This window comes from Rhipicephalus microplus, chromosome X, assembly GCF_043290135.1.
Source record: "Rhipicephalus microplus isolate Deutch F79 chromosome X, USDA_Rmic, whole genome shotgun sequence".
Lineage (NCBI taxonomy): Eukaryota > Metazoa > Arthropoda > Arachnida > Ixodida > Ixodidae > Rhipicephalus > Rhipicephalus microplus.
Window position 1 is genome coordinate 49,640,874 of NC_134710.1, and position 24,627 is coordinate 49,665,500.

Sequence of the window (24,627 nt, forward strand, 5' to 3'; positions counted from 1 at the left end):
GGTCATTACGCGATGAGCCATTTTCATGTTATTTGTTGCCTCGCGTAACAAGCTGGTGCTGTGTGCAAGACAGAAACTGTTTAAACCAATATTCGCTCAAGGTTCCCTATAAGCTGCTCAGTGCAGCTTTTTTGTCTTGTTTTCTCGCAACATTGTTGCACATTAAACTCAATTCAGTTCAATATACACCTAACGACTATTTCAAAACGAAGCAAGGAGGGATAGTTTAACATTATAATCACCCACATTTTGTTCTTTCGAAGAAAAAAATTGTTTACACCTTTTGTATTGGTGTATTTATACATCACATAATATCACATAATTTATACATCACAGAATCATCACATAATTATGGGTCTGGTTTTGCTATAGTGTGACAAAGAAAGCTTCACATAAATGAGAAATACTTTTTTTTTCTGCCACAGCCTCCTGGCCCACCTGACATGGAAGCAGCTGTGTACAATGGGCAAGGAACCTGCTACATGACATGCCTTGTGAAGAGGCAGCCCTGAGTGATACACGTGTTATGAGGTACCATTACATATATGTATAAAATACTGTTGTTTACTAGTTAACTGAGTTTATTTGTTTACTTTGGAAAATTTCATCCATTGATTATGCATTGATTTCATGCATTGATATCTGGTGATGTTACTTGTTTTTTCAGACTGCCATGCAATGACAGCATGACTACCCCCAAATGTTTACTCTGCAAGCACGTTGAAACATCTGAATATCCACTACAACAGGTCATCTTCAACCTCACACATGCAATGCTGTATTTGTGAATGTTTTACCGCGCATATCGTGGAGGGGTGCTTTAGATTGGCCACAAGTATTGGCTGTCTCCCGTGGCATGAAATCTACACTTCAATAATGTTGCAACTGTAACACTATTAGTTAGATTGTGTGGCACTGCTGAGCTCAACAGCACACTGTTTGATCCCAGCCACAGTGGCCATATTTCGATGGGGGTGAAACGCTAAGACGCTTGTGTGCTTAATGGTTTGTTCGATTCGCCTGCACCACATGATTTATTTTAGAAAGTGCTGCACCTAGCCATTCAATTCAGTGGCGCAGCAACGGCATCTTCTAAACTGTGCTATTTATTTCAAAAAGCGCAGGAGAGGTACAGCACCAAAACTAGTTCATGACTTTCCTGTACCTTCTGCTCTGACGGCACTGGTTTGGTGCAGCCGCACACACAGCTTAACAAACAACATAGCATTAGACGTAGGTACTGTAACCACCTCTACAAGTGCGGCGTGCTTTGCCAAGATGTTTGCACCTCATTAAATTAAGCGAACAAAAATAAGGATTCCGCCTTGTTGGCACCTTATCATTCACTTGTGATGCCGCACTGCTGAACTCGTGCTGCACAAATTCTGAACTTCTCGTGCACAGCTATGAACTTTTCCGATAGGTGCAGGTGAACTAAACTGACCCTTAAAAGATGGAAGCTTGAAAATATGAAAAATCTCTAGCATGAGGCGTCAGAGCAAATGTTTCGACAAACAGTCTTGTCTCCTGTGAGGCTACAATGTCATTTGTCTGAACCGGTGGAAGCCAGAATCAATCTAAATTTGCCCACTACTGTACGACTCACGATCACTTCATAGTTGGCATGTGAATTGTCAGAAATTATTAATTGGGAAATGAACACCCCCGCAGTGAGGGGCATTAACAGGCTTTCCGACATTTAGTTGTTCCTTGTGACACTTTACGAACAACACCCAGAACTGTTCTGCCTTAATTAACTGTGTTTAGCTCATACAAGTTTACAAAAAGATGTGCCAAAGCTCATAAGGCTACACTCAATTGCTTTAGCTTTGCACATATGTTCAATGGGCTCCTAAAATAATAAATCATAAAGGTGATGAGCACTTGCAGCACAGCTTTCTCAAAGACCTGAATGCTGTCGTGAAGAGCAAGATTGTGTTCATTGCATGTGGTACTGTTTTTTTTTTCATTAGCAGAGAAACGTCCCAGATTCCTTTGAGCACATCTGCTTCTGTTTGAATTAAGTTGTCATAACTATTGTGTCTACCACTACGAAGTGAAATTCTGTGCACTATGGTCATGAAAAAAAAATCTAGGAAATCGCACAGGTAGTTGAAACATACGTGATCTTGACTTATCCACAGCCACACTATGAGATAGTACGTATTTCAAGTCCTAACCTCTAAAAGTAGCAGGGAGAAACAACTTCAGCTTTCAAGCACAAATATACTGAAAAACTAAACACAATAACAAGTGTGTAATAAATGTGACCTTTATTGATCCACTATTTGGACAGATTCACATCATGTACCACCAATTGATTTCAGGAGTGCTTGCTTGCAAGAGAGTGCTCAAGTTCTATTGATATGTCTATGCAAAAAAGGGATTGTGCTCAGTACTGAGCAGATAGTGTACTGTAAGAGCACCAACAAAGATGTACAAACAACAAAATTGTACAATGCATGCCTAACGTTTATTTTCTTTGAATTGGGCCTTTTTCGATCTGTAAGCACACATCTAATAAGTGTTCCTTTAGCATACATGTTCGCTGCATACTCAGCAGACCGGTCATTACCTGCAACGATAAATTCTAGCTGTAGTAACTGTGTAACTTAACTCTAACAATAAATGTAGCAAGCCTGAAATATTTTCTAGGCCCATCACCTAAATACATATTACCTATGATACGGGCTCACGGTTGAGAATTAAAAGTAGTGCCTACCCTGTCGACACGTTGTGACATTGCACAATTCTGAAGTACTCAATTTAGCATTGCAGGGCAGAAAAATTCAGAACTGCAGGCATCCCCAATATTATGAGACGAGACGGCCAGGGGCGGCCATCTATACTGCTTTGTTTTAGTATCAGTTCATCTGCTTTCTACATTTTTTTTATGCCATAGCTTTGAAGAGCTTGTTTTTGTAGAAATCTTGGTGTCGGCGTTGTTGGTTGAGTGAAAAATCGTATGCGAGCTAAAATTCAGAGTAGATGGAGGAAGAAGGAGGAATAAACGTTTATTTTCGAAACGGTGTAGCGTTGTGGGTTCCGCATTCACCTTAGGTGGGAGGTCTCCTTATTCCAGGAACCATCTGGCCTTCGCTGCCTCCTTGGCCCTGGAGACGAGACGTCGTTGTTGGTCCATGTCCTCCAAGGCGAGCTTGGCCTCCCATGTTTTTTGAGGTGTTTGTTTTCTTTACCAGCATCAATGGCGTTCGGTGGAGGTGATAGATCTGTATTTTTATTGCATGGACACTCGAGGGTCAGGTGGGCCAACTTGTTATGTACGGCGCAAATAGGGCAAACATATTCGTGTAATGTTGGGTACAACCGGTGCATTAGTATGCCATGTGTGTACGTGTTGCTCTGCAGTCTTCTCAGTATAGTGCTGTCCTCTGTTGAGCTTCGAGTGTGGTGGCGGATACTCTCTGCATGCCAGCCTATGGTGTTGCAGTATTGCAGAGTAAGTCTTAGGTAACGACTCAGCCTCCACGGACACAGTCCTGGTGTCAAGAAAGCGGGAAGGGGTGGCCCGGTAGGCGTGATCGCGGGCCGCGGCATGAGCCGCCTCGTTTCCCTCCAGCCCTTCGTGCCCAGGAACCCATGTCACACAGGTGAACGGCATCAAAGTGCTTCGGCGCTTCAATATCTGAATTACATGGGTAGACACACGACCTTTGCTGTAGTTTCGCATGGCTGCTTAAGAGTCTGTAAATACCACAGCTGCATCCAAGCACATTGTGATAGCTAGGGCAATTGCCACCTCCTCTGCAGTTTCTGGGCTTCGGGTGCATACTGTGGCAGATGCGAGCTATACACCCCGAGTATCAACGACGCTCAAAGCGTAGGCATCTCTACCAGGATACTTGGCTGCGTCTGTATATCTGGTGTCTGGATCTTGGCTGTGATTTCGTCGTAGAGCATTCACTCGTGCATGCATTCTTTCCTTCTGATGTGTGGGGTGCATATTGCGGGGGATTCGTGCAATACAGAAAGATTCGCGGATGTTTGGCGGAATCCATTGTTTTCAGTCCATGTCTGTATCGCCTATAAAGGTTTCACTATAGTTCAGTCATTGTAACGCTGATCTTCCAGTGGGCGACAGCTTCAGTCGTTCTAGCTGGCTAGCCCTGTGGGCTTCGGCTAGTTCGCGGCAGGTATTGTGCATGCCCATTTTCAGTAGTTTCGCAGTGGAAGCCGTGAATGGGAGCCCTAAAGCAATTTTGGTGGCCTTACGAAACATGATGCTCAGCTTCTCTACGTCTGCGTTCTTCAGGGCGAGGTATGGAGTGCCATAGGTTATTCGACTGCTGAGGAGAGCTTGCACAACGCGCAGCGTGTCTTACTCTTTAAGGCCGCTTCTACGGTTCGTGATTCGCCTGACGAGATGCGTTAGTTGAGATAGCGTGCGCTGTAGTTGAGGGAGTGTGGCCGCACCTGACCCATCTTTGTGGATGTAGAGCCCCAGTACTTAAATGTTTCCATTTTCTAGATGGGCTTTCCGTTGACGGGGACGCTGGGATCAGGTTCAATGTTTGTGGAAGGCCGCCCTCTCGTTCTACACTTCAGGATGAGGTGTTCTGACTTTTCGGGAGCACATTCAAGGCCACATTTTTTCAAGTACCTCTCGATGATATCTACTGCTTCTTGTAAGTGCATTTCTTGCATTCCGGTATTTGAGGCCCTTGTCCATAACGTAATGTCGTCCACATAAAAGGCATGTCGCAGGTCTTGTATAGCATCGAGAAGGCTGGGTAACCTGATCAATGCAACGTTGAAAAGCAACGGCGAAATGACCGAACCCTGTGGAGTACCTCTGTTCGGTTGTCAGAAGGTGTCGCTGCGAAGGTTGTAAATTCCCACTGTGGTCGTGCGATGCTTGAGGAAATTTCTCACGTAGTTGTATAACCGAGGCCCGCAGTCCAGATGTTCAAGATTGCAGAGGATTGCGTAGTGGCTGACGTGGTCGAAAGCTCCCTTTATATCAATTGCTACAATTGAAGATTTGCTTCTGGTGGTGAGGTGATCGATGAGGTCTTCCTTGAGCAAAAGGAAGATGTCTTGCGTGGATAGGTGTTGCCTGAATCCGAACATTGTGTTAGAAAAATAACCCTTGTCTTCCAGGTATCGGGTTAGCCTGTTGTGCACCATGTGCTCGAATAGTTTCCCTACACACGAGGTAAGAGAAATGGGGCGCAGGTTTTCGATGCTGAGGGGCTTGTTGGGTTTCGAGATCATAGTAATCATCGAATGTTTCCAGGTAGCCGGTATCTCACCACTCTCCCAGCAAGCATTGAGATACTGGAGTAGGGCATCGGTGGCCTGTTGAGGAAGGTTGCGGAGATGCTTGTTCATAATGTGAACCTTCCCTGGGCTGGTGTTTTCAGTGAGTGTAGCTAGTGCTACACCTAGTTCTGCCAAGGTAAATGGTTTATCAAGTTCAAGGTTTGGTTTTACGTTGTAGGCTTTGTCGTGTGCCGTCAAGGTTATGGGTACGTCTCCAGACAGCTTCTTCTAGAGCTCTCGAAGGAGGTCCTCCTCTGATCCGGCGTAGTTGTGTATCAGCCTGCAAATATTTTGGCGCTGCTCTGTCCTTGTAGGGCTGTTGTCGAGTATCGAGTAGAGCGCGCAGAATGTGCCACGTTTTCTTTGTGCTTAAAGTTCCCTGTAGTGCGTCGCAAAATGCAGACCAGTTCTGTCTTCCTAACCTCTCTGCATATTCCTGCGCTTTTCAGTGAGCAGGGCGATTCTTTTCTTGAGTTTCTTATTTAGCTTCTGCCTCTTCCATCTCCTGAGAAGAGATCTTCTTGCTTCCCAGAGATGAAGGAGGTGCGTGTCAACGGCTGGTGAGTCCTCACTCAGCTGTATTCTTTTGGTGTGTTCGTCCGCAATGTCCAGGACCTTCCTCACCCAATCGTCTACGTCATCGATGGTAATCTCAACACTTAGAGCTCCCCGGAATGAACCCCACTCTGTTATTTGGGCCGTGCCAATCCTCCTGGGCTTGCGTGTATGAGCTACGGTTAATTGAATAATGTGGTGGTCGCTTCCCAGGGTTTCTCTGAGACAGCTCCACTCCGCTGAATGCACATTTAACGTGAACGTGAGATTGGAGTTTGTGTCTCTGGAGACACTATTCCCTCCTCTTGTTGTCTGGAGTGCATCGTTCCACAAAGACAGTCTGTGCTGCTGAGCCGTGTCGTCTACTCGGGCACCTTTCTTTGTTGTGGTATGGTAGCCCCAAGCCGTGCGAGGGGCATTAAAGTCCCTCAACTTGATGGCCATCAGCGCCTTTCTTCAGTTCTCGAACCAGAAGGTCAAATTCTGGCAGTTGGTCTTTTGGGGGGCTGTGCACGCTCGCAACAATGAGTCTGCTTTGCGATTTCCTTTCCGGTATTACTTCTACCACGGTGTGCTCGAGAAGTGTGTTTACTGGTTCTAATTCTTGTACCGTGAGAGTCTTTCTTGTAAGGATTGCTGTATGATTTGTTTGGACGTGGGCGTTGTACGCTTGTAGCCGCTCATTATGTGTATTTGTTTCTTGGAGTGCTATGAGGTCGGGTGGGTCTTGCTTGACAAATTCTTGCAAAGTAGAAAAACGTGGACGGTAAAAACGACAGTTCCACTGCGAGATGCGGAGAGTTGAGAGCGTGTTTGTTGCCTTCTTATTAGGGACTGCCATCATCAATTTGTTCAGGTCCCCACTGGCGCTCACGGGTAGGTGACACTGAACGAGAAGCACTTCGTCCTTTCGCTCGTGTCCGCTTCCTGTTAGGATGAATGTCACTTAGAGAAGTATCGAGGTGCTCTTTGGTGGCGTAGGTCTTCTTCACGTATGCTATGAAGTTGTTCAGCTGCGCTGCAAGTCCGTCAACTTTGGCGTGAAACGTGGTAATTTTGTTGTTTATGCTTACGGGGAAATTCACTATTGCTGTGTGTACAATATTCTCTACGGTAGTATGGATGCTTCTTATTAAAGTTTCTTGTAAGGTCTGGAATCAGGCATCGACACTAGATTCCACATTTGTTGAGGGAACGAGGGCACCCTGTTGTCCATCATGCTTTTGGATGGTAGTGCATTTCTGGTGAAGCTTGTCTATCAGATTCTTTTGCTCCTCACATTTTTTTAAGAAGCTTGTTCATACTGTCTTGCTGTTTCTGGTGGCTATGTATCAGCTTGTCGATAATGGCTTGTTGACTTTGTAATTGACTGGCTTGATGCTGTAATGCACTTTCTTGATTGTGCACCATATCTTGGAGTGATCGGAAGGCTTCGTTGTCAAGTGACGAAGGCACGCACTTGCTTGTTGCTCCGGAGCTACTCGAACCACTTGCTGCGGTAGCATAGCTCACTCTTTTGGGCGAGCGTGAGCGTGATCGGGATGGGGATCGTGAGCTTCGTCGGAGTATGGGCCGTGATCGACCTTGTGCAGAAGTGATGGTAGCGCTGCTGCTCAAATTGGTCGTTTGGCTTCCTAGGTCCCGCAAGTCTTCATTCCCAGGACTGTTACGGCAGTCTCGTGCTTTTAGCCAGTCTATTCGTTGCTGTCGGATGTGGAATGGGGGCGGATTGGGTTTAAGCCTTTTCTTAAAATCCTTGCTTGCAGTTTTATGCCCCTCTCTACATATCTTACAGACGGGTTCGCACGCATGGTCTGATGGCTGGTTGGCCTTCCCACATTTAGAGCAGAAGTCTTGAAGTGGTCGAGGGCAGACATCCTGACGGTGTCCCGTGTTGCCGCAGGTCTTACAATATTGCACTGATTTTCGATACGGTCTGCATCGAAAGTCGAGACTGTAGAACCGGACGTAATAGGGAACATGCGGCCCTTGGAAAAAGATCACTGCAGCTGACGATTGTCCAAGCACACGGGCGTGGAGAATCGTGTACCGTGCTGGTGCACGAGGGCCATCCTTGAGTTCTGTCTCCGTCGTGCCGGGCAGAAGTGTGCTTATGACATCGCGAGAGACGTTGTCCGGCGTTCTTGTGTTGCGGTTTATGGTGAAGAAAGTGCCGCCAAGTTGTATGCTGGTGATGCCTTCAAGTTTTTTCGCGTTTTCACATTCCACCGTGCTTGCTATAATCAGGTTTTCTTGGCGTTGCACTTGTACGCACACTTTCTCGCCGAAATACTGCTGTGACAGACCGCTGGCCCTTTCGATGGCTTGCATGATGGCGATATTATTCCACTTTGCTAACGCGAGGCCTGCTTGCGGGCGGTAGACGACTTTGTAGTCGTCAAATGGTAGGGGTGGCATCATAGGCCTGCGACGGTGCGATTGGTGTTGCTGCGTTGTCGTTCCTTCCTTGCGAAGTTTCTCTTCTGGCGTCGTGTTTTTCCCACGTCCTTCTTGCCTTTTCTTCCTCTCATGATCCAAACGCTATCACGTTCAATTGTTCTGCCACTGCTCTCGTCATAACGCCAAGAAATCTCTGCGTTCTGCATTTCGGTCGCGTTCCAATGCATAGCGTTCGTATCATCGGCCAGCTGATCACTGTGCGTTTCGGTTGCTTTTTCTCCTTCTTGGCTCATCTTGTAAACTGGACGCCGCGTGAGCTGGCGCCGGTGCAATGCTCCTTGAGGCACTCGAGCGTCGCCAGCACGCGCTGTGCTCTAACAGCACGTCTCTCGATGGGCTTGCCTTCTGTGTTAGGCTTAGCCGGGCGGGTGTGTGGCCTCGCGAAATTAAAGAAATCAGGGACCCACTTGGCGGTGGCTAGTGTCCGCCGATCGCTGTCATCTTGCCTGTTACGCGGATGCCAAAGTGAGGGTGGTCGTGAGCTGTGATGCTAGTTAAAAAGCCAGGAAAGCAGGAGCCCATGTGAAGCCAGTCAGTACTTCACAGCCCCCTAGCAGCGAATCCAGAATAGATGGAAATAAAAAAAAAATCTCCTGTAGAAGTGGCAATTGAACTCCGGAGCAGTGTGTGGCGGGTGTTCTTCAGCAAAGCCATGCTGAATATCATTTTGCAAAAGAGATGCTATACGAGTTCTATGTAGTGTGAGGTGCCTCATTGGCTTATGTAATATTGCGTGGTAGTAGAGTAGAATGCGAATTGCACAACAAATAATTGGTTTGAAAGCCAAGTGATTACAAAGCACAGTGTTGTCATTAATAATCATCATGTGCAGGTGCGTGTGTTGCCTTGGAGAAGCAAAGACAGTTTTTCGCCAACTCAATTACGTTATAAAGGGCACCTTGCCACTGTACTTGCAGTGTGCATTTTAGGATAGTTTGATAGAGCCAATGTACAGATGCACAGACATTCCTTTCCTTGCAGTAGTTTTGTTGTGCACTGAGAAACAAAACCAGGCAAGAGATTGAAAAGGCAATGTGAACAGTGTTTCGATTATGCTGTATAGCCTCCTTGAAAACGAAGCTTCAAAGAAAAGTGCACATGTACTGCTAGCCTCAACCACAATATTCGTGATAAGTGTGATGTTTCAAGACCATGGTTTCATTAATTTTTTTAATGGACTTATAAAAATTATCGTGCAGCCAGTGAGTGCCAATTGAAAAGTAACCTACTTGTCGTGAATGCTGCAAACGAAACCATGGTTGTTTTCGACGTGACCACAGATTTGATTACTTGGCAGTGAAAAATGGACCCTTTTCATAATAGGAAATCTAGCTTTCTTGCGACGCAGTTCGCCCAACTAATGACGGCTGGTCACTTATTGCAAGCAGCATGTTCTGGCGGAGTATGCTTGCACTGTGGCACGGATAATGCCGACTCCACTCTCTTGGTATAAACGTGCGTAGCAGACAAGCCCCAGCACATGCGACTATACTCGGGGACAACTTTCTGTGGCAATTAAGGCAAGGCTACAGAAGCAAAGTGGTCTGAAGAGTATAGTCCCACAATTGTGTCTGTTTTTCGGCGTCAAAATCATAAAAAAGCATTACTTTATTTGCTAAGGGATGCTGTTTATAAAGAGACGGTGCACGAACTAAGAGATGATAATTGTTTTGCTTTATAAAGTGTCATCTCGCATTTTTGCAGATTTGAAAACGTCTCACGTTTTAGGTGCATCTCCCAGTCAAAAAGACATATTAGTTTTTAGGTGAGCAGTCGTCTCCCTTCAGCTATTTAGACAACTCACTGAAGGAGCTTGTAACAAATTTGACTCACAAATGGCTGTGTAAGCAGACATAGCGAATTCTATGCAGTAGCATTATTCGAACACTGCCGTTATTCGAAATACCAGCCATACCGGGACTACTTCATGGAGGAACACATGTGCAGTAGCTCCGCCCCTGTTGCTTTCCCTTTATTGCCACAAAAAGTTATCCTTAAGTATAGGACCTCCTCTCTACTGGAAGCATGTGTGCCGTCATTAGTTGAGTCCAATGTGCAGTCTAGAAAAGCATACTTTAGAATTATGAAAAGGGTCCATTTCGGTTTTGGCACACAAAACTCGTAAATTTTATTGACTTAAGGAAGCCGTGTAACAGTGACCAAAAGGCTAGGAAACTGGGCATTCTACTTAAATTCTACAGCTGAATATGCTTCACGTAAAACTACATGCTAAAAATGACTTCTGGTTATCACTACTGAGGAAGAAACACTGGAGCTCATTAGTTATGCACTTTATTAATGCAACAAATAAGTCTGTTATACAAGCAAGAAAACCTCGTATGTACTACATGCTTACACATACACATTACAGTACATTGTTCCAGTCGAGGAAATCAGCTGCACGAAAATTGCCTAACTTCTGATTGTCGGCAGTGTAGTTGTACGATCGAAAACAGCCATCGCAGAAGACGTATGGGTCACTGGTGACATGTTCATTCTCGTAGGTCAGCCACCTAGAAAAAAGTTTACACCTGTACTCTGAGTGCTGGTTAATGGCAGTTGAAGGGCTGAGAAGCAAAATTGTGCGGAATACAAAGCTTAAAGGGACCGGTGATCGCCCACAACATGAAATGAGATGATGACTCCACAGATGGTCCGTTCCATTGATTCAAACCAACCCTGTCCGTCATTTTTTTTATTTTGCATTTATATTTTTATTTATTCATTTAACGACGCGAAACATGACCTGTGACAGCAAGAACAAGAACGAAACAATGTACCCGGCCACGTGACCACTGACTGCTGTACACAGTTGATGATTTATTCGTTAATATTGAAATACTGTTTGTTTGTCTAAGCAGATATTACATACAAAAAGTGTACTGCGTAAAAATGCCTGTGTTAGTAGTGAGTTGCCGTCGTGTGATGCAATCGTCCCATGCTCGTCAGCGCACTTCCAGAAACTTTTCAGTGACTTGGCTTGGCTTGTGTATCGAGAGTGTAACGACGCCGATACATGCCCCCCCCCCCCCCCTTGGGCACAGGTGCACATGGTGCGGCACAAATAAAAGAAATGTGCATATAGTAAAAACTCGTTAATCCGAGCTCAAAAAGAGCCTATAAAATTGCTAAAATTAAACGGTGTTCGAATTAGTGGGCGACCACTAGAATTAATGGGCATTGCACCATACTGCGCAGGCAGAACACAAATAAACCACCTCTGTAGTCATCACTGAGATCTAGGCGCTACTACGGATTTGTGGCAGGTTAATACGTTCACGGAGCTCTAACAGCGAACACAATTAATTGAACAGACCGTGACAGCCAGAAATAAGCACAGACATGCACTCGCGTCTGCAGTGAGTCTTAATGTCGAACGTGGGATGCCATTTATGCTCCAAAATATGTGAACTTGCATGGCAAAGTTGACGCAATTAGAATCGGAAGTCATCAGTAATTTGCATTTGCAAGTCTTTCTTCAATCGCGATTCTACGAGCATCATATCTAGCTCCAGCACAGTGTTCGCATTCTCATCTGCTGAGAAATGTTTTGTTGTTTTGCATCTCGAGTAAATTTAGCTTTAAGTTTGGTTTTGCAACATACTGTGATCACTCTGGACCAAGTTCTGCGAGGAGCGATGAAAATCAAGGGCTTGCAGTTTGAATTGACCGTTGTGAATAACGACCCACTCGAATTATTGGGAGTTTAACCCCATTGAAGTACACAGGACTGCTGCCCAACCCCCCTTCCCCCCCGTTCAAATTAACGGGCATTCACTGTAATGCCACGTCATCTCATTGTCACAGCCGGTTATTTACAATATAGTTGAAAAGCACGTAATAAAATTTGTTAAGGATAGTTTAAGGAACTCCTTCGCGAGCAGGACGACAGCTTTAACTAATCAAGAAAAGGGTTGGTGGCAGATGTACATAGGTTTAGAGACTTTCCGATCTAAAAATGTACTGCTTGTAAAATAACTATGAGCTTTTGGGATTAACCACTGCAGTTACAAACACCGCGAAAGGTTAGCTTTCTGTTGCAACATAAAAAAAATTGTGGTAAGAGAAATCACTGTCGGTCCCTTGAAGAGATTGAAAACAATAGTGTTATCTTGCGTATAATCGGCACATTTGCAATGATTTGTGGAAGCTAAAAAAGAAAGGCAATGGCATGAAGCTAGCTTTTCTGTATAGCTCTGAAGCTCGGCCATGAATCCACCTTTTCACACAGGCATTCAAGTTATTTGTCTGAACATTACAAAACACCTTACAGGCTAATCGGTGTTAAGTGCATTATGCAAGCACAATAACTTCATTGTATGTGGTTATTTACGTGTACCACAGGAAGGAATGTGATTTGTGATTAGCTTGCCTGCAGAGCAATCATGTCGATAGAAGATGCATAGACAAAGAAGTACATGATATTAAATGCAGCAGTCTGGGCTAACGAAGGCAAAACCACGTATAAATGTTCAAAGAAAGAAAAAATTATAAAGGACACGAAAAAGAGACAACCGATTGGAAAATACAAAAAGAAAGAGAGGAGGAAAAAAATAAAACCAAACAGAAACAAAAGCTGTACAGCTCCACACATTTGAAAACGGGGTGGGCTCAACCTACATTTGAGCCAACTTACAACTGTGTATAAACAGTAACTGAATATCAAAAAGTTTTTAGAATATTCTAGTTCTTGCAAAAAAAAAGTGTTCACATGGTTAAAAGCATTATCAAAGCATTAGAAGCAAATGAGCATACGTCTTGCTTGCGTGCACATGCCCATAAAGGAAATAGTGTTAACCATGTATAGCATGGTGTGATGAGGTCTTTTGACGTCACTAAAGAGACGACAAAGTGGCAGCAAAAACGCATGAGAACGTGCATCTATCTTCAGCTTCGCCTAGTTGCACGTGCCCTCGTGGCAGGTGAAAAAGAAGAAAGAACCGGCCACGCTGGTCGGGCAGACGGAGCCAGAAGCTCGAGAGAAGACACATTGGCCTGGCCGGATGCAAAGTTCAGGAGGGCAACTTTGCTGGAGATACCTTGTCGGATGTGAACGCCCGAAGGACTCTGCACACGGCACGTCTTTTACTCCAGCACCCAGCAGATGCAGAACCTGCGACCACCCGCCTGGCCCTTCTTGCCTGACAGCGTCCACGATCCGCGACGCAGCCACGACCATCAAGTCAAGGCCCATAGCGTGACCAAGGCGCTTCTTTGAACAGTTTTTAAAGACGCTTCTCGTGTTCCTTGTATTTCTGTGTTTTGTATTTGTGTTGTGTGTGCCTTCTTGCATTATAATATATGTTTTTGTGCCGTGCCACTAGCGTCCACTTTGTTGCGGTCCTAGCCAGTGTCTCTCGCACACTCGATAAGCCTGCTCCACGGCTACCTTGCCCTAGTAGATGGCAAAGTCTGCGTCACCAAATTACATACAGCCTGTTGCAATATACTGCTTTTTTTATCTTGTGGTAAGCACTTGGGTATAAAGCTTATAATTTTTTGCGTAAATTTGTTTTTTGTTTTGTGAAGTGATATATCAGTGCTGACGGTTAGCAGCGATTCAATTTCTTGAAATTTTCAAACATTTACTCACCCCTTGAAAGTTTGCCAGGGCACATGTATGTTATAGTGTCTAGATTTGCTACGATGCAAATTTAAAATTTTGTCCAAACAAATAAACACTTCTTTTGCTGCCAGTAACCCATTGAAAAAGTTGTTTCACCGCAGCGGGTGGCCGCTTTGCCATGAAATCGTCTCCATCTCCAAGGGAAATTTTTCCTGCTGCAAAGGTGCACTTTAAGCACATTTCTTGCATCCCAGATTCATCCTTCATTTAAAAACAGTTTTTTGACTTAAGTGCGGCAACTTTTAGAATGCAAAAATTTTGCCTCGAGCAGCTAGCATTCCACTGCTAATAAATTTCAGCAACTATTTCAATTTACTTCAAAACTCTTAAGAGAGGTTACTAATATCCATTAAACGAAAAAAAAAAAGGTTTTTGCACAAACCTGCAATTCACCTCGTCTCCATATACACAGTTTAGTATTAGATGTATCTTTTTAAAAAAATGTGCTCTCGGCTAACGCAAGAGGTGAAATGAAATTTTGTAATGCAGGGTAGTAGCAATTATCTAATGAAATTCGGAGCAAAAGCGGGAGTTGGGAGAAACCATAGCTGCATGCAATTTTCATCTGATGCCCATTCAGGTTATGGTGACAGGAAAATGTCACGTGGTAGTGCTTGCCTACCTTGTCTATGGTCAATCATCTTGCCTGCTTTAACACTGAAGCTTCTTACGCTGTCGGTAACTTGTGCTCTATCGTGAACAAACTACTCTTAAACCTCTTTATAGCCAAGTTACATCTTATACAAAAAATTCATAGCATATCCACAGAGTGAATGATAATAAGTTGGCAAAGCGTCCGTTCGTCCACTACTATCACACTATCATCGGACGGACGAAGCTTCGCCCCACTCATCATCATTCACTCCGTGGATATGCCGTGAATTGCTTATAACAGCACCGTCTATCCTATTTGCCCGTCAACTATACGAAAATCACTAATGCCACCTACCACCTAGTGAGCCATTCTTAAATCTAACTAGAAGTGGCTACTACAACATACTACGAGGGAACGACCCACACTCTAAGGAGCTTTGCCTCCGAAATAAGTTTATTATATCCAAAGATTTGTTATAAAAGTACATTCATAATACTATCTATTGCAAGAGTATTCTTAAATTACTTTCCCAAAACCAATATTTCGCTATATCTAGGTTCGAGTGTATCAACATCGTAAACCACCATGCATTCTATTCATTCCCTTCCAGTGGAGCTGTTTAAGCTATTGTTAACTTGTGCTTCGTAATGCAAAACTTCTCAGGTGGGCATGCGCCACAGAAATCGGGACAAGCCCCACTACTGCGTATAGCAGCTGCAAGTGTTAAACAAACATATACACACGAACAAGATAAAGAGAGGGAAAAGTTAGATATGGAGAGAGAAAAAAAGCGATGGTAGAAGAAAAAAAGACTGAGATACAAAGGGAAAAAGAAATGTGCAAAAAAGCAATGCATGAAACAGAAGGAGAAGCAAAGAAAGCCGCCCAGCACCGCTTCTTCTCAGGCTTGGTGTGAAGCTGCTATAATTTATTGTTGCGACCTCACTGGTGTGTTTTAATAAAATGATGCAGCCTGCTTACTTGGCAAACTTTGGGTGGCACATCATGCAGAACACGCTCTTGCCACGTGTAACTGCTTTCAGTGCCACTGGGTAGTCCGCCAAGCACTGGCTGTCGTGCGGATGGTGCATCCTGTAGACAAAACGGGCACAGAGCATGTGTGTATGACTTTCACATGTGTACTAAAACATACGATACTAAGTCTTGAGGGCTTATGATTGAATTCACCTTTTCTATGTTTCCCTGATGCCCTCTGGCGTTCTCGGTGGGCTTTGGTAGGGGCCAGGGGAACTGGCATTGCTAGAACAGAAACCGATGAGACGAGGGGTCGTTTCGCGACTTTTCCAACCAGGAAGGGCACAAGCACTGACTGCCGCATTACGGAAATGGCTGGTTGTTTAATACGAGGTAATATTAAGTGCAACAGACAGGTAAAGCCTAAGGACCACGATGCCATCTTTGTTTTGTGAGCCTAGCGATGCAACTAGAACTGTCTTGCTGTATTACACTATATCAACAGATGCACGTACACTAACTACATCATTTGACTGCACTGTGCATGCATACGCTGCAGTAAATTCCGCTAGTGACAGCACGAAAGCAGATGCAAGCATTTATTTGAAAGCTCTGTCTGTCACTGTAAAGGAACGACAAAAAGAAAAGGTTATTCCACTTGTGTGGCTGAATTGCCATACCACAAAACACACCAAAGCACCTTTCTTAGGCAGCCACCAGGCTCATCTACGTGAATCACTTAATTCTATTAGAGCATATGACAACAAAGTTGCGTTCTTTCTCTGCCACAAGAAGACCCTTAATAATCCAGAAAACCGTCTTAAAAATCCACTAAATGTACTTTCTAGCCCCATCTATTTCTGAGAGCCTTTGTTGTGGTTTATATAATTCTTGAAGGACAGTGAAAGTCTTGTTTGCTTGTTTTTTTGTAGCTTTGAGGATCTGGTAATGCCTAAATTGAATCTTAAGTGCTCAACCACATGGTGTAATTAATGCTATAGGCTCATTAATTCAGAACAATCTTGCATCATTTCGGAATGCTCGCTTATATACAATAAGAAACTAGTGCCCCACTGTGGCACGGTGCCCGAGGCTATGTGCATTCGCGCATCGATGACCGTAAGCGCTGTTTTCATGTAGGGGGATCCGCGGGTGGTGAAGAATGAAACATTGTGGGTGCTTTGAGAGTGTCCCCCTCAGAAAAAAGAAAAGCACTCCTGGCGTAAGCAGCCAAGACCACCCTGAGAGCAGCTGACAACAGAGCAAGAGGGATGACGAACCCCGCAAATGTTCTTTGGTGCCGACAATATTTGCTTGACCTTTGCAATGTCACAAAGGGGCCTTCCGTCTACGTCAACTATAGAAAATGTCGATTGCACCTGAATACTCCTGTGAGTGCCCACCCTGACTTTAAGACTGAATTAAAATATCTCACAGGCAATGCTTGCCACTAATAATCGGTCAGAACTGGCCCCAAATGCAGGAGTGTCAAACAACACAAGCATTTCCAGTTTCCAAATTTGGTGCAACGGGTTCTTTAATCTCTAGAAATAAATTAAGCTGTCTCCAAAGACATTAAGTCAATGCGAATGAAATTTCTTGGGAATGGGGGGAGTAAAAAAGAACACTCAATACAATCGCACTAACATTCGTGCACTGGGGTTTTAGTGCATGAATGTTAGTGCAACGAAAATGCAACTTTAATCTTCGATAACTACGAATCACGATCTTGAAAATTATGAAAGTTCTCAAAGAAAAATTTATCAGTTTACTCTGTGATTAAGTCACTCATTATAGCTGTGAGGTCCTTATCAGACATGAAATGAATCTAGCAATAAGGCACAATTTCAGAGATAGTATTCGATGGCAGTATTTAAACGAGAAACCTCTCTAATAAAAGTGATGTCACAAAGAATTCCATTCCTGAGCTGCAATTTACTTAAGTGTACCTTTAAGAAGCAACAGTAATATTCATAAAAAAAAACGAAGCTTGGAATAGTCACTTCATCGGTTGTTTCAGAAGGACCAGAGAGACCGCAGAACCGATACGTCTTCGGTTTATTGTTGACAGAACAGGAAATAAAAAAATATGCAGAGCGTGCCCCTGGCTACTTCTTCTTCCTCGCCTCCGAGCTCCATCTTCAATCTGTTTTCTACATCTTCCCGCCGGCCAGGTTCAACCAAAGCAACCTTCGAGCGAATACAACAGTTGAATCGGCCTCTTGACTAATTTTTCTTCAGGTGTACGAAGCAAGCATGTTCTCACTAGTCCATCCTTGCCTGGGAAAATCTTTTCGACCTTGCAGAGTTTCCACTGAGTTCTTTTTCGCGCTTCTCCAAACGGAAGTACGTCTCCTTCTTGTACATTTGTGTGACGCTCTGTTTTTCTGCTGGCACACTTAAGCTCCCTCAGGTACTCCTTTTTCCATCTGGTCCACCATTTTATCATTGCCCGCTTTCTTGCACTCCAGTAATTCAGCAAACTGTATTCTCCGAGTCTGTTTTCTTCCTGCTTGTTCATTGCTTGCCTGCCTCCTATAACGTCCGCCGGTGTGATGGGTTGTGGCTCGTTAGGATCGTCATACACATAAGTAAGAGGCCGGTTGTTAAGTACTCCTTCTGCTTCGACAACCACAGTCTGTAGTTCTTCTGGTGATCGTCGTCAGTCTAGGCGGTGATAAATAGAAAGGTGACGAGGCTGTGGCATAAGCCCAGGAATATCCAACCCATCCACCCGGTGTGCTTTTTTCTTTTTTTTTCTCTTTATTTGATTCGTATAATACATATTTGTGCTTGACTGGCAGGGTTGCAAGCAAGGAAAAGGTTGCAAGCTTCTGATCAGTCTTTCATAAAATCCTCCCCACCATGGAGCTAACTCTACAATAAACTTCCATTTTATTTTCAGGTTACTGGTATACTGTTGAACCCTTTCATCTTCCATCTTTAATATCTTGTTCATCTCTTTCTCAGATTTCTTGAATGCTCTTGCATTATCACTGTAAATAGTTGTACACAATCCTCTTCTAGCTACGAATCTTCGGAATGCTTGTATAAACGCTTCTGATGACATCCTCTTGACCAACTCCAGTTGTATGGCTCTTGTTACTGCACACGTAATTATCACAATGTAAAACTTTGTAATTTTTTCGCTTTTCTCCTCTCGAGCATTTAGCGGTCCAGCAAAGTCTATACCAACTGTGTCGAATGGCCTCGTCTGTGTTATCCTGTCAGCTGGTAGTGGTGGAATTTCTTGTGCCATTGGTCTATAATTGAATCTCCTACATGTGATGCATTTCTTTATCACATATTTCACCATCTGTCGGGCACGCACAATCCAACACTTCATTTTTAGATATGTCAATGTTGCCGCAACGCCACCGTGCATTGTTACTTGATGCGGGTTCAGAACTAGGAGTTCTGAAAAGTGACTTTCTCTTAGTAAAATAATAGGATGCTTCTCATCAAAGCTCAAATCACTCCACTGAAGCCTCCCTTTTACTCTTAGGACACCTTGATCATCTTCGAAGATGTTCGTGCCGTACAGATTCATGTTGTCATATATTCGTGTCACTGCATTTTGTAGCGTTTTCTGCTCCTGCTTTATCAGCACAAACTCCGCCTTGTCCAATTCTTCTTCTGTCAGCGAACCTGTTTTCCTTTGTTTTCGTCGGTTTCCTATATAACGCATCACCCACGCGGTAACTCGTAACGCTTTCTTGGATGATCCAAACCTGCTCACATCAATTATTTTTTCTTCACTTGTGGTGGTTGTTAATCTTGCCACGGTCTTTTCTTCGTCGTTGTTGTCATCACTGTCCGATTCTTGCGTGATGTCATAATCAGGCCTTTGTTTTTCATTCTTGATCCACGTGGGGCCTTTCCGCCATAATTCACTGTCCAGCAAACGTTTCATCTTCATCCCCCTTGTCATCAAATCCGCAGAATTTTCATCACTTTTAACATAGCCCCATTGACTCTCATTGGACTTGCTCTTAATTTCTGCTGCGTGGTTGCAAACAAACAGATCTTTCGCCTCTTAGACTTTATCCAGCACAATACAATTTGAGAGTCAGTCCAGAATTTCACATTCCTTAGTTTCCTGATGAAATTCTCAGTTATATGACTGGCCAATCTGACTGATATTATGGCCACCAACTCCAATCTTGCTAGTGTAATCTTTTTGATTGGAGCGACTCTACCCTTTGCAATGATTAAATTGGCTTCATTGCTTCCATCGGAGTATTTTGTTACAATGTATGCTGCTGCTCCATACGCCATTAGACTCGCATCGGAGAACACGTGTAGAGTCGATGCTTTCACTTCAGCTTGCCTGTTGTCATAACATCTGTTAACGGTGAAGTCATCTAAGTGCTGAAGCTCCTCCGACCAGTCCTTCCAAGCTGATCTATGCTGGCTTGGTAACGGGTCATCCCATTTCAGTTTATCCATCCAAATTTTTTGCAGCAATATTTTTGCTCTAACTGAAAATGGTGTCAAAAAACCTAAAGAGTCATATAGCTTTGCCGTGGCCTGCAATACGTGTCTTTTTGAGAGTTGTCTCATGTCCTTGTCATTTCGCCATGTAGTGTCGGGAAAGCTCAACACGTCGTCTACGAAATTCCATTTCAGTCCCAAAATCTTGATTTGTCCCTCTTTTCTTATCCCTCGATCCAGATCCTCTCCTTCTTCATCAAAAAGTTTTCTTAGCTCGGCGTCATTTGAAATCCATTTTCTTAAATTCATTCCCGCATTGCGAAAAATATCTGCGCTTCTTTGTATATCTTTGTCGATTTCGAGTATTCGTCGGCTCCTAGTAAAACGTCATCGACGTAGATTCCTTTCCGGAATTGCGCTATAACTGCAGGATATTTTTCTTCGAATTTATCCGAATGTCGATGAATCGTGGCCGCTAGAAGGAAGCTACTTGGTGTAGTTCCGAAAGTAACTTTCGTCATCCTCCACGTTTTTATCTTTGGGGTTGGCATATCTTCGCTGGGTATTCTTTCCGACCACATAAATCGGAGTGCGTCTCGGTCATTTTTATGTATCTTGATCTGCAAGAATGCTTTTTCAACGTCGGCTGACAAAGCGATCTTGTGATGTCGAAAGTTCATCAGCAAGCTTGTGATGTCGGGGTTTAGGTTTGGCCCCTTTTCCAAGTTGTCATTCAAGGATTCACCTGGATTCTGGCTTGACGATGCGTCAAAGACGATCCGTATTTTTGTCGTTGTTCGGTCCTTCTTAATTACTGCTTGATGCGGCATGTAGTATACAAATTTGTTCTGTATATCGGATCCAGCATTTTCGACGTTTTCTGCTATTTCTTGCTCTAAGTACTCTCGAATAGCTTTGTCATAGGCTAGGAGTTCATCTTTATCCTTGCATAATTTCTTGGTCACCTGGATAAGCCTCTTCTCTGCAATGGTGTTGTCGTCCAATGTCACGTTTTGCTTCCATGGTAGCCGCACTTGGTATCTTCCTGCCTTGAACTCCATTGTTTGTCGGACGTAGTCTAGCACATGTTCATCGTTCATCTTTGTTGCTGGTTTCTCCTTGATGCCCATGTTTTCCAAGTCCCAGAATCTCTGCAGTTCGTCCACAGTCATGTCCGACTTGGCACTGACAGTGCTATCAAGTAGTTGGTGCTATCAAGGTGCTACAGAAGCGCTGTGCACACGCCTGTGTCGACGCTGCCGAAAGACTCGTCGCTCCGCTTGCAACGATCGCCGAAAGCATCGAAGTCGGCGCAGATATGCTGTGAAAAATGGATGATGACGGTTTGAAGAGTTCATGTGCGAACTATATAACAATAATCGTAACTCGATAAGCGTTTGTTGCAGCTCAAAGAGCCGGTTTCGGAGCACTTGAGTGCCTACGTCGCGCACGTCACTCGATCGAGCTTGCACTCACTCTGGCATATCTTAGGCTACTCGTAGTGAATGCCACCGCTACTGATTATGATAGCGATGCGAAATGAGAAGCACGAATATCTGTAGCAGCCTCTCGATAGACCTGCAAACGAATGTCTTCTTAGTGTCACACTACGCCAAGCAACTCCGTTCAACACGCCAAGCTATTCCGTTCACGTGAGGAGCGAGAGGCCGCGCTATTATTAGAAGAGAAAGATGTAGGTGACAGCGTATGCCCTCTAGGCGACTTTCCTATCTCCTTCTTTTTCCTCTCGTTGGCTGTCTTCTTCTGCTTCTACTTTCCTTCTATTCTTTTTATCCCTCCTTCCCCCCACCCCTATAAGGCACTGCGCCGTGTCGCCTGAAGGCAGACAGAAATTAGGTGCCTTTTTCCTCTTCATTGTAACCACTACCACCACCACCCTCTAGGCCAAACACACTTCGAAATCTACTGATGTTGTGCATGTAAAGAACCCGTCTCTAACTAGCGTTTCTTTTTTTTTTTTTTGCCCACTTCACCGCGATGCATGCATTGATTGATATGTGGGGTTTAACGTCCCAAAACCACTATATGATTATGAGAGACGCCGTAGTGGAGGGCTCCGGAAATTTAGACCACCTGGGGTTCTTTAACGTGCACCCAAATCTGAGCACACGGGCCTACAACATTTCCGCCTCCATCGGAAATCCAGCCGCCGCAGCCGGGATTCGAACCCGCGCCCTGCGGGTCAGCAGCCGAGTACCTTAGCCACTAGACCACCGCGGCGGTGCGATGCATGCATGTAGAGTGGTGAAGCGTTGACAGCATGAGCACTGTCATATTACAGACGCGCGCAAGCAAGTGGTTTGCGAGCAGTAAACTTCAAAAGCGAATTCAATATGAATTTAATAACAGTATAACAAAATATAACGCTTAAAATAACCTAATACTCTTCTGATAGTTTTCAAATAGAAAGGAAACCTTTTTAAAAATAATCCTAGAACTCCACAACAGTTTATTTGAAATAAATATTCACGAGCTGTCACCAAACAACACTACAATTATAAAAACTGTGATAAGCTTGTATACAGCAGCGACCAGAGCCTTTGAAATACTTTTCAACCGTATGTCAAAATACTGCAGCAACTCCATTATTCAAGTTGGAAACTGTGTTGCCAGCTTTTAAGTAAAATTTCAGCATAAAATCTAAACAATTTTGATTCTAACACCATGCATTCAGCTAAAGATTTATTGGAACAGGCAAAATTATTGCAACATATGCCCTGGCACAGAGAGCATGTAAAAACCAAGTGTTGAAAGCTGTATCTGTAAGAACAATTTACGTGAACAAAAGACTTACTGGCATGTGTTTTTATTCGTGAAGCTAAATGCAGTCATAGTCCCTAACTTCAATGATGAAAACAGGAAAGGATTAGTGCGATGCAGTTCCACTACAGTAAAAACAGAGTGAAAGTACAGTTTGCAGCAAAAATGCTTTATCTGGTAATGGTTATAGAATCAATAGTGCTGCCAATACTTGGGCTGCATTTATTGTGGTTGTTCAGGGATTACAAAAAGAAAGTAAACCTTCAGCTGATCCCATATTTTGCTGCTTCTCCCATAGGGGCCAATTATTTTTCAAATATTGGGTATTTTATGTATGTACAATTAAATTTGACTAGCACATGCTATTTGCTCCGTTATTTAAGTATTTGCACACCGCTAGTAGTGTTGCCGCTACCAATGACCCACCCACCACCTTCTTGTGTGAATGTGATTGGGCATCTGTAAACATCACGAGTGCTTTTTTGTTTTTTGTGCTGTATCCCATCTCTCATTGAACACACACACCCTTGCACATGCCTCAAGGTGCGTAAATGGAAAAAAAGAATACGCACCTGGCTACAGGTGATGCCAATGCGCGACATGCAATGCAAGTAAAAACATAAGTGTATTTGGTGAAAGTTGCTCTTAATCTTGTCATCCATTAGCAAGCAGGATCAGTTTATTGCACATCTTTTCTACTCTTAACTTACATTAGTTAACTAAGCATAAGCCTGTTCATAAGAACTTACTTGTTTATTATTGCATTATTTGTGCAATAATGATAAAAACACAAGGTCAGACAGTACAAATAAGTTTGCTGAAATAGGAATAAAGTTAACTAAGCAAACTACAAAAAAAGTACATTTTAATATTCAACACATGCGAGACAGAAAATGCAGCGAGTGCCAATACATTGGCAAAATTCTTGCCGAATTCACGAGTGGCAACTTGGATAATTTATAATTGTTAATATCAATAAAATCTATTTTCTGAGAAGCTTTGGAAGCATCCATTTTCTGGCTCAAGTTTACGCCTACATATTCTGGGTGCTTTGTTGCAAAACAATAATAAAAACAAATGTAAAACCTCACATTGCCATTTCAATGTTGTCCTGAAATAAAAAAAAGAAAATGCCATATGTTAATTGTTTTTGCCAGATAATTCTGGATATAAAAAGATTAATTAAGGCTATCATGAGATGTGTTGAAAATTAAAAAATTTACTTGCCACTGTGAACTGCTTGGAGAATGTGAAGTTCACGTATATTATTATTACAGCTATGTGAATTGCTTTATATATTTCTCACAGCAATAACACGTGCAGCACAACACTCCACATTCAGATGTTTTTTTGGCCTTTTGGGATAGAAATATCTTTTTACTTGGGATAAATTTAGCAAATAAATGACAAGCCTGACAACTAAGTACATGCATATTGCCACGTGTGTTTTATTTCGATAAAGTCGGGTTTCACCCACAAAGACTCTAAGCAACACTCGGCGCAGCAGTTTTTCAGGAGCTCCGTGATAACTTAAGATCACACTGTTAATTTTGTGGACAGGACGCAAATAGTCTAGTGCTTATGCAGCCACCAGCAATAACCTCAGAATTTTCAATAGCACTTGTATAAAAGCAGATGCGCTGTACTGCTCGTCAGATTATTGATGGCTGGTGCACTGTTTACCGCTATTAGGGTAGGGCAGACTATGTATTGTTTGTAGTTAGGCTTTCCGTACTTCAGGCAAAGTTTCGCAGAAATAAAAAGTTTGGTCTCAACCCCGCGGAATACTGCAGTCTTCAACATCATGACCACGTGAAAATATTAGTTTTTATGTCTCTCGAAGAGGTGTTTACATTTATAAATCCAGACAGTTGAAATTTCATTTTTTAGAAATGTGCAGATGTACAACTGCAAAATT

The 24,627-nt window shown here is 43.5% G+C and overlaps 2 long non-coding RNA genes across 2 annotated transcripts; one reads left to right on the forward strand and one right to left on the reverse strand.

Annotated features, from left to right (window-relative positions):
* The first annotated feature begins 341 nt into the window (after positions 1–341).
* Positions 342–3,031, forward strand: LOC142775176 (uncharacterized). The gene is made up of 2 exons (XR_012886679.1): positions 342–531; positions 668–3,031. It is a non-coding gene; the product is annotated as an uncharacterized LOC142775176 (long non-coding RNA).
* A 7,542-nt stretch (positions 3,032–10,573) lies between these two features.
* LOC142775177 (uncharacterized) lies at positions 10,574–15,613 on the reverse strand. The gene is made up of 2 exons (XR_012886680.1): positions 15,501–15,613; positions 10,574–10,811 (listed from the first exon to the last, which is right to left on the reverse strand). It is a non-coding gene; the product is annotated as an uncharacterized LOC142775177 (long non-coding RNA).
* Positions 15,614–24,627: the final 9,014 nt, after the last annotated feature.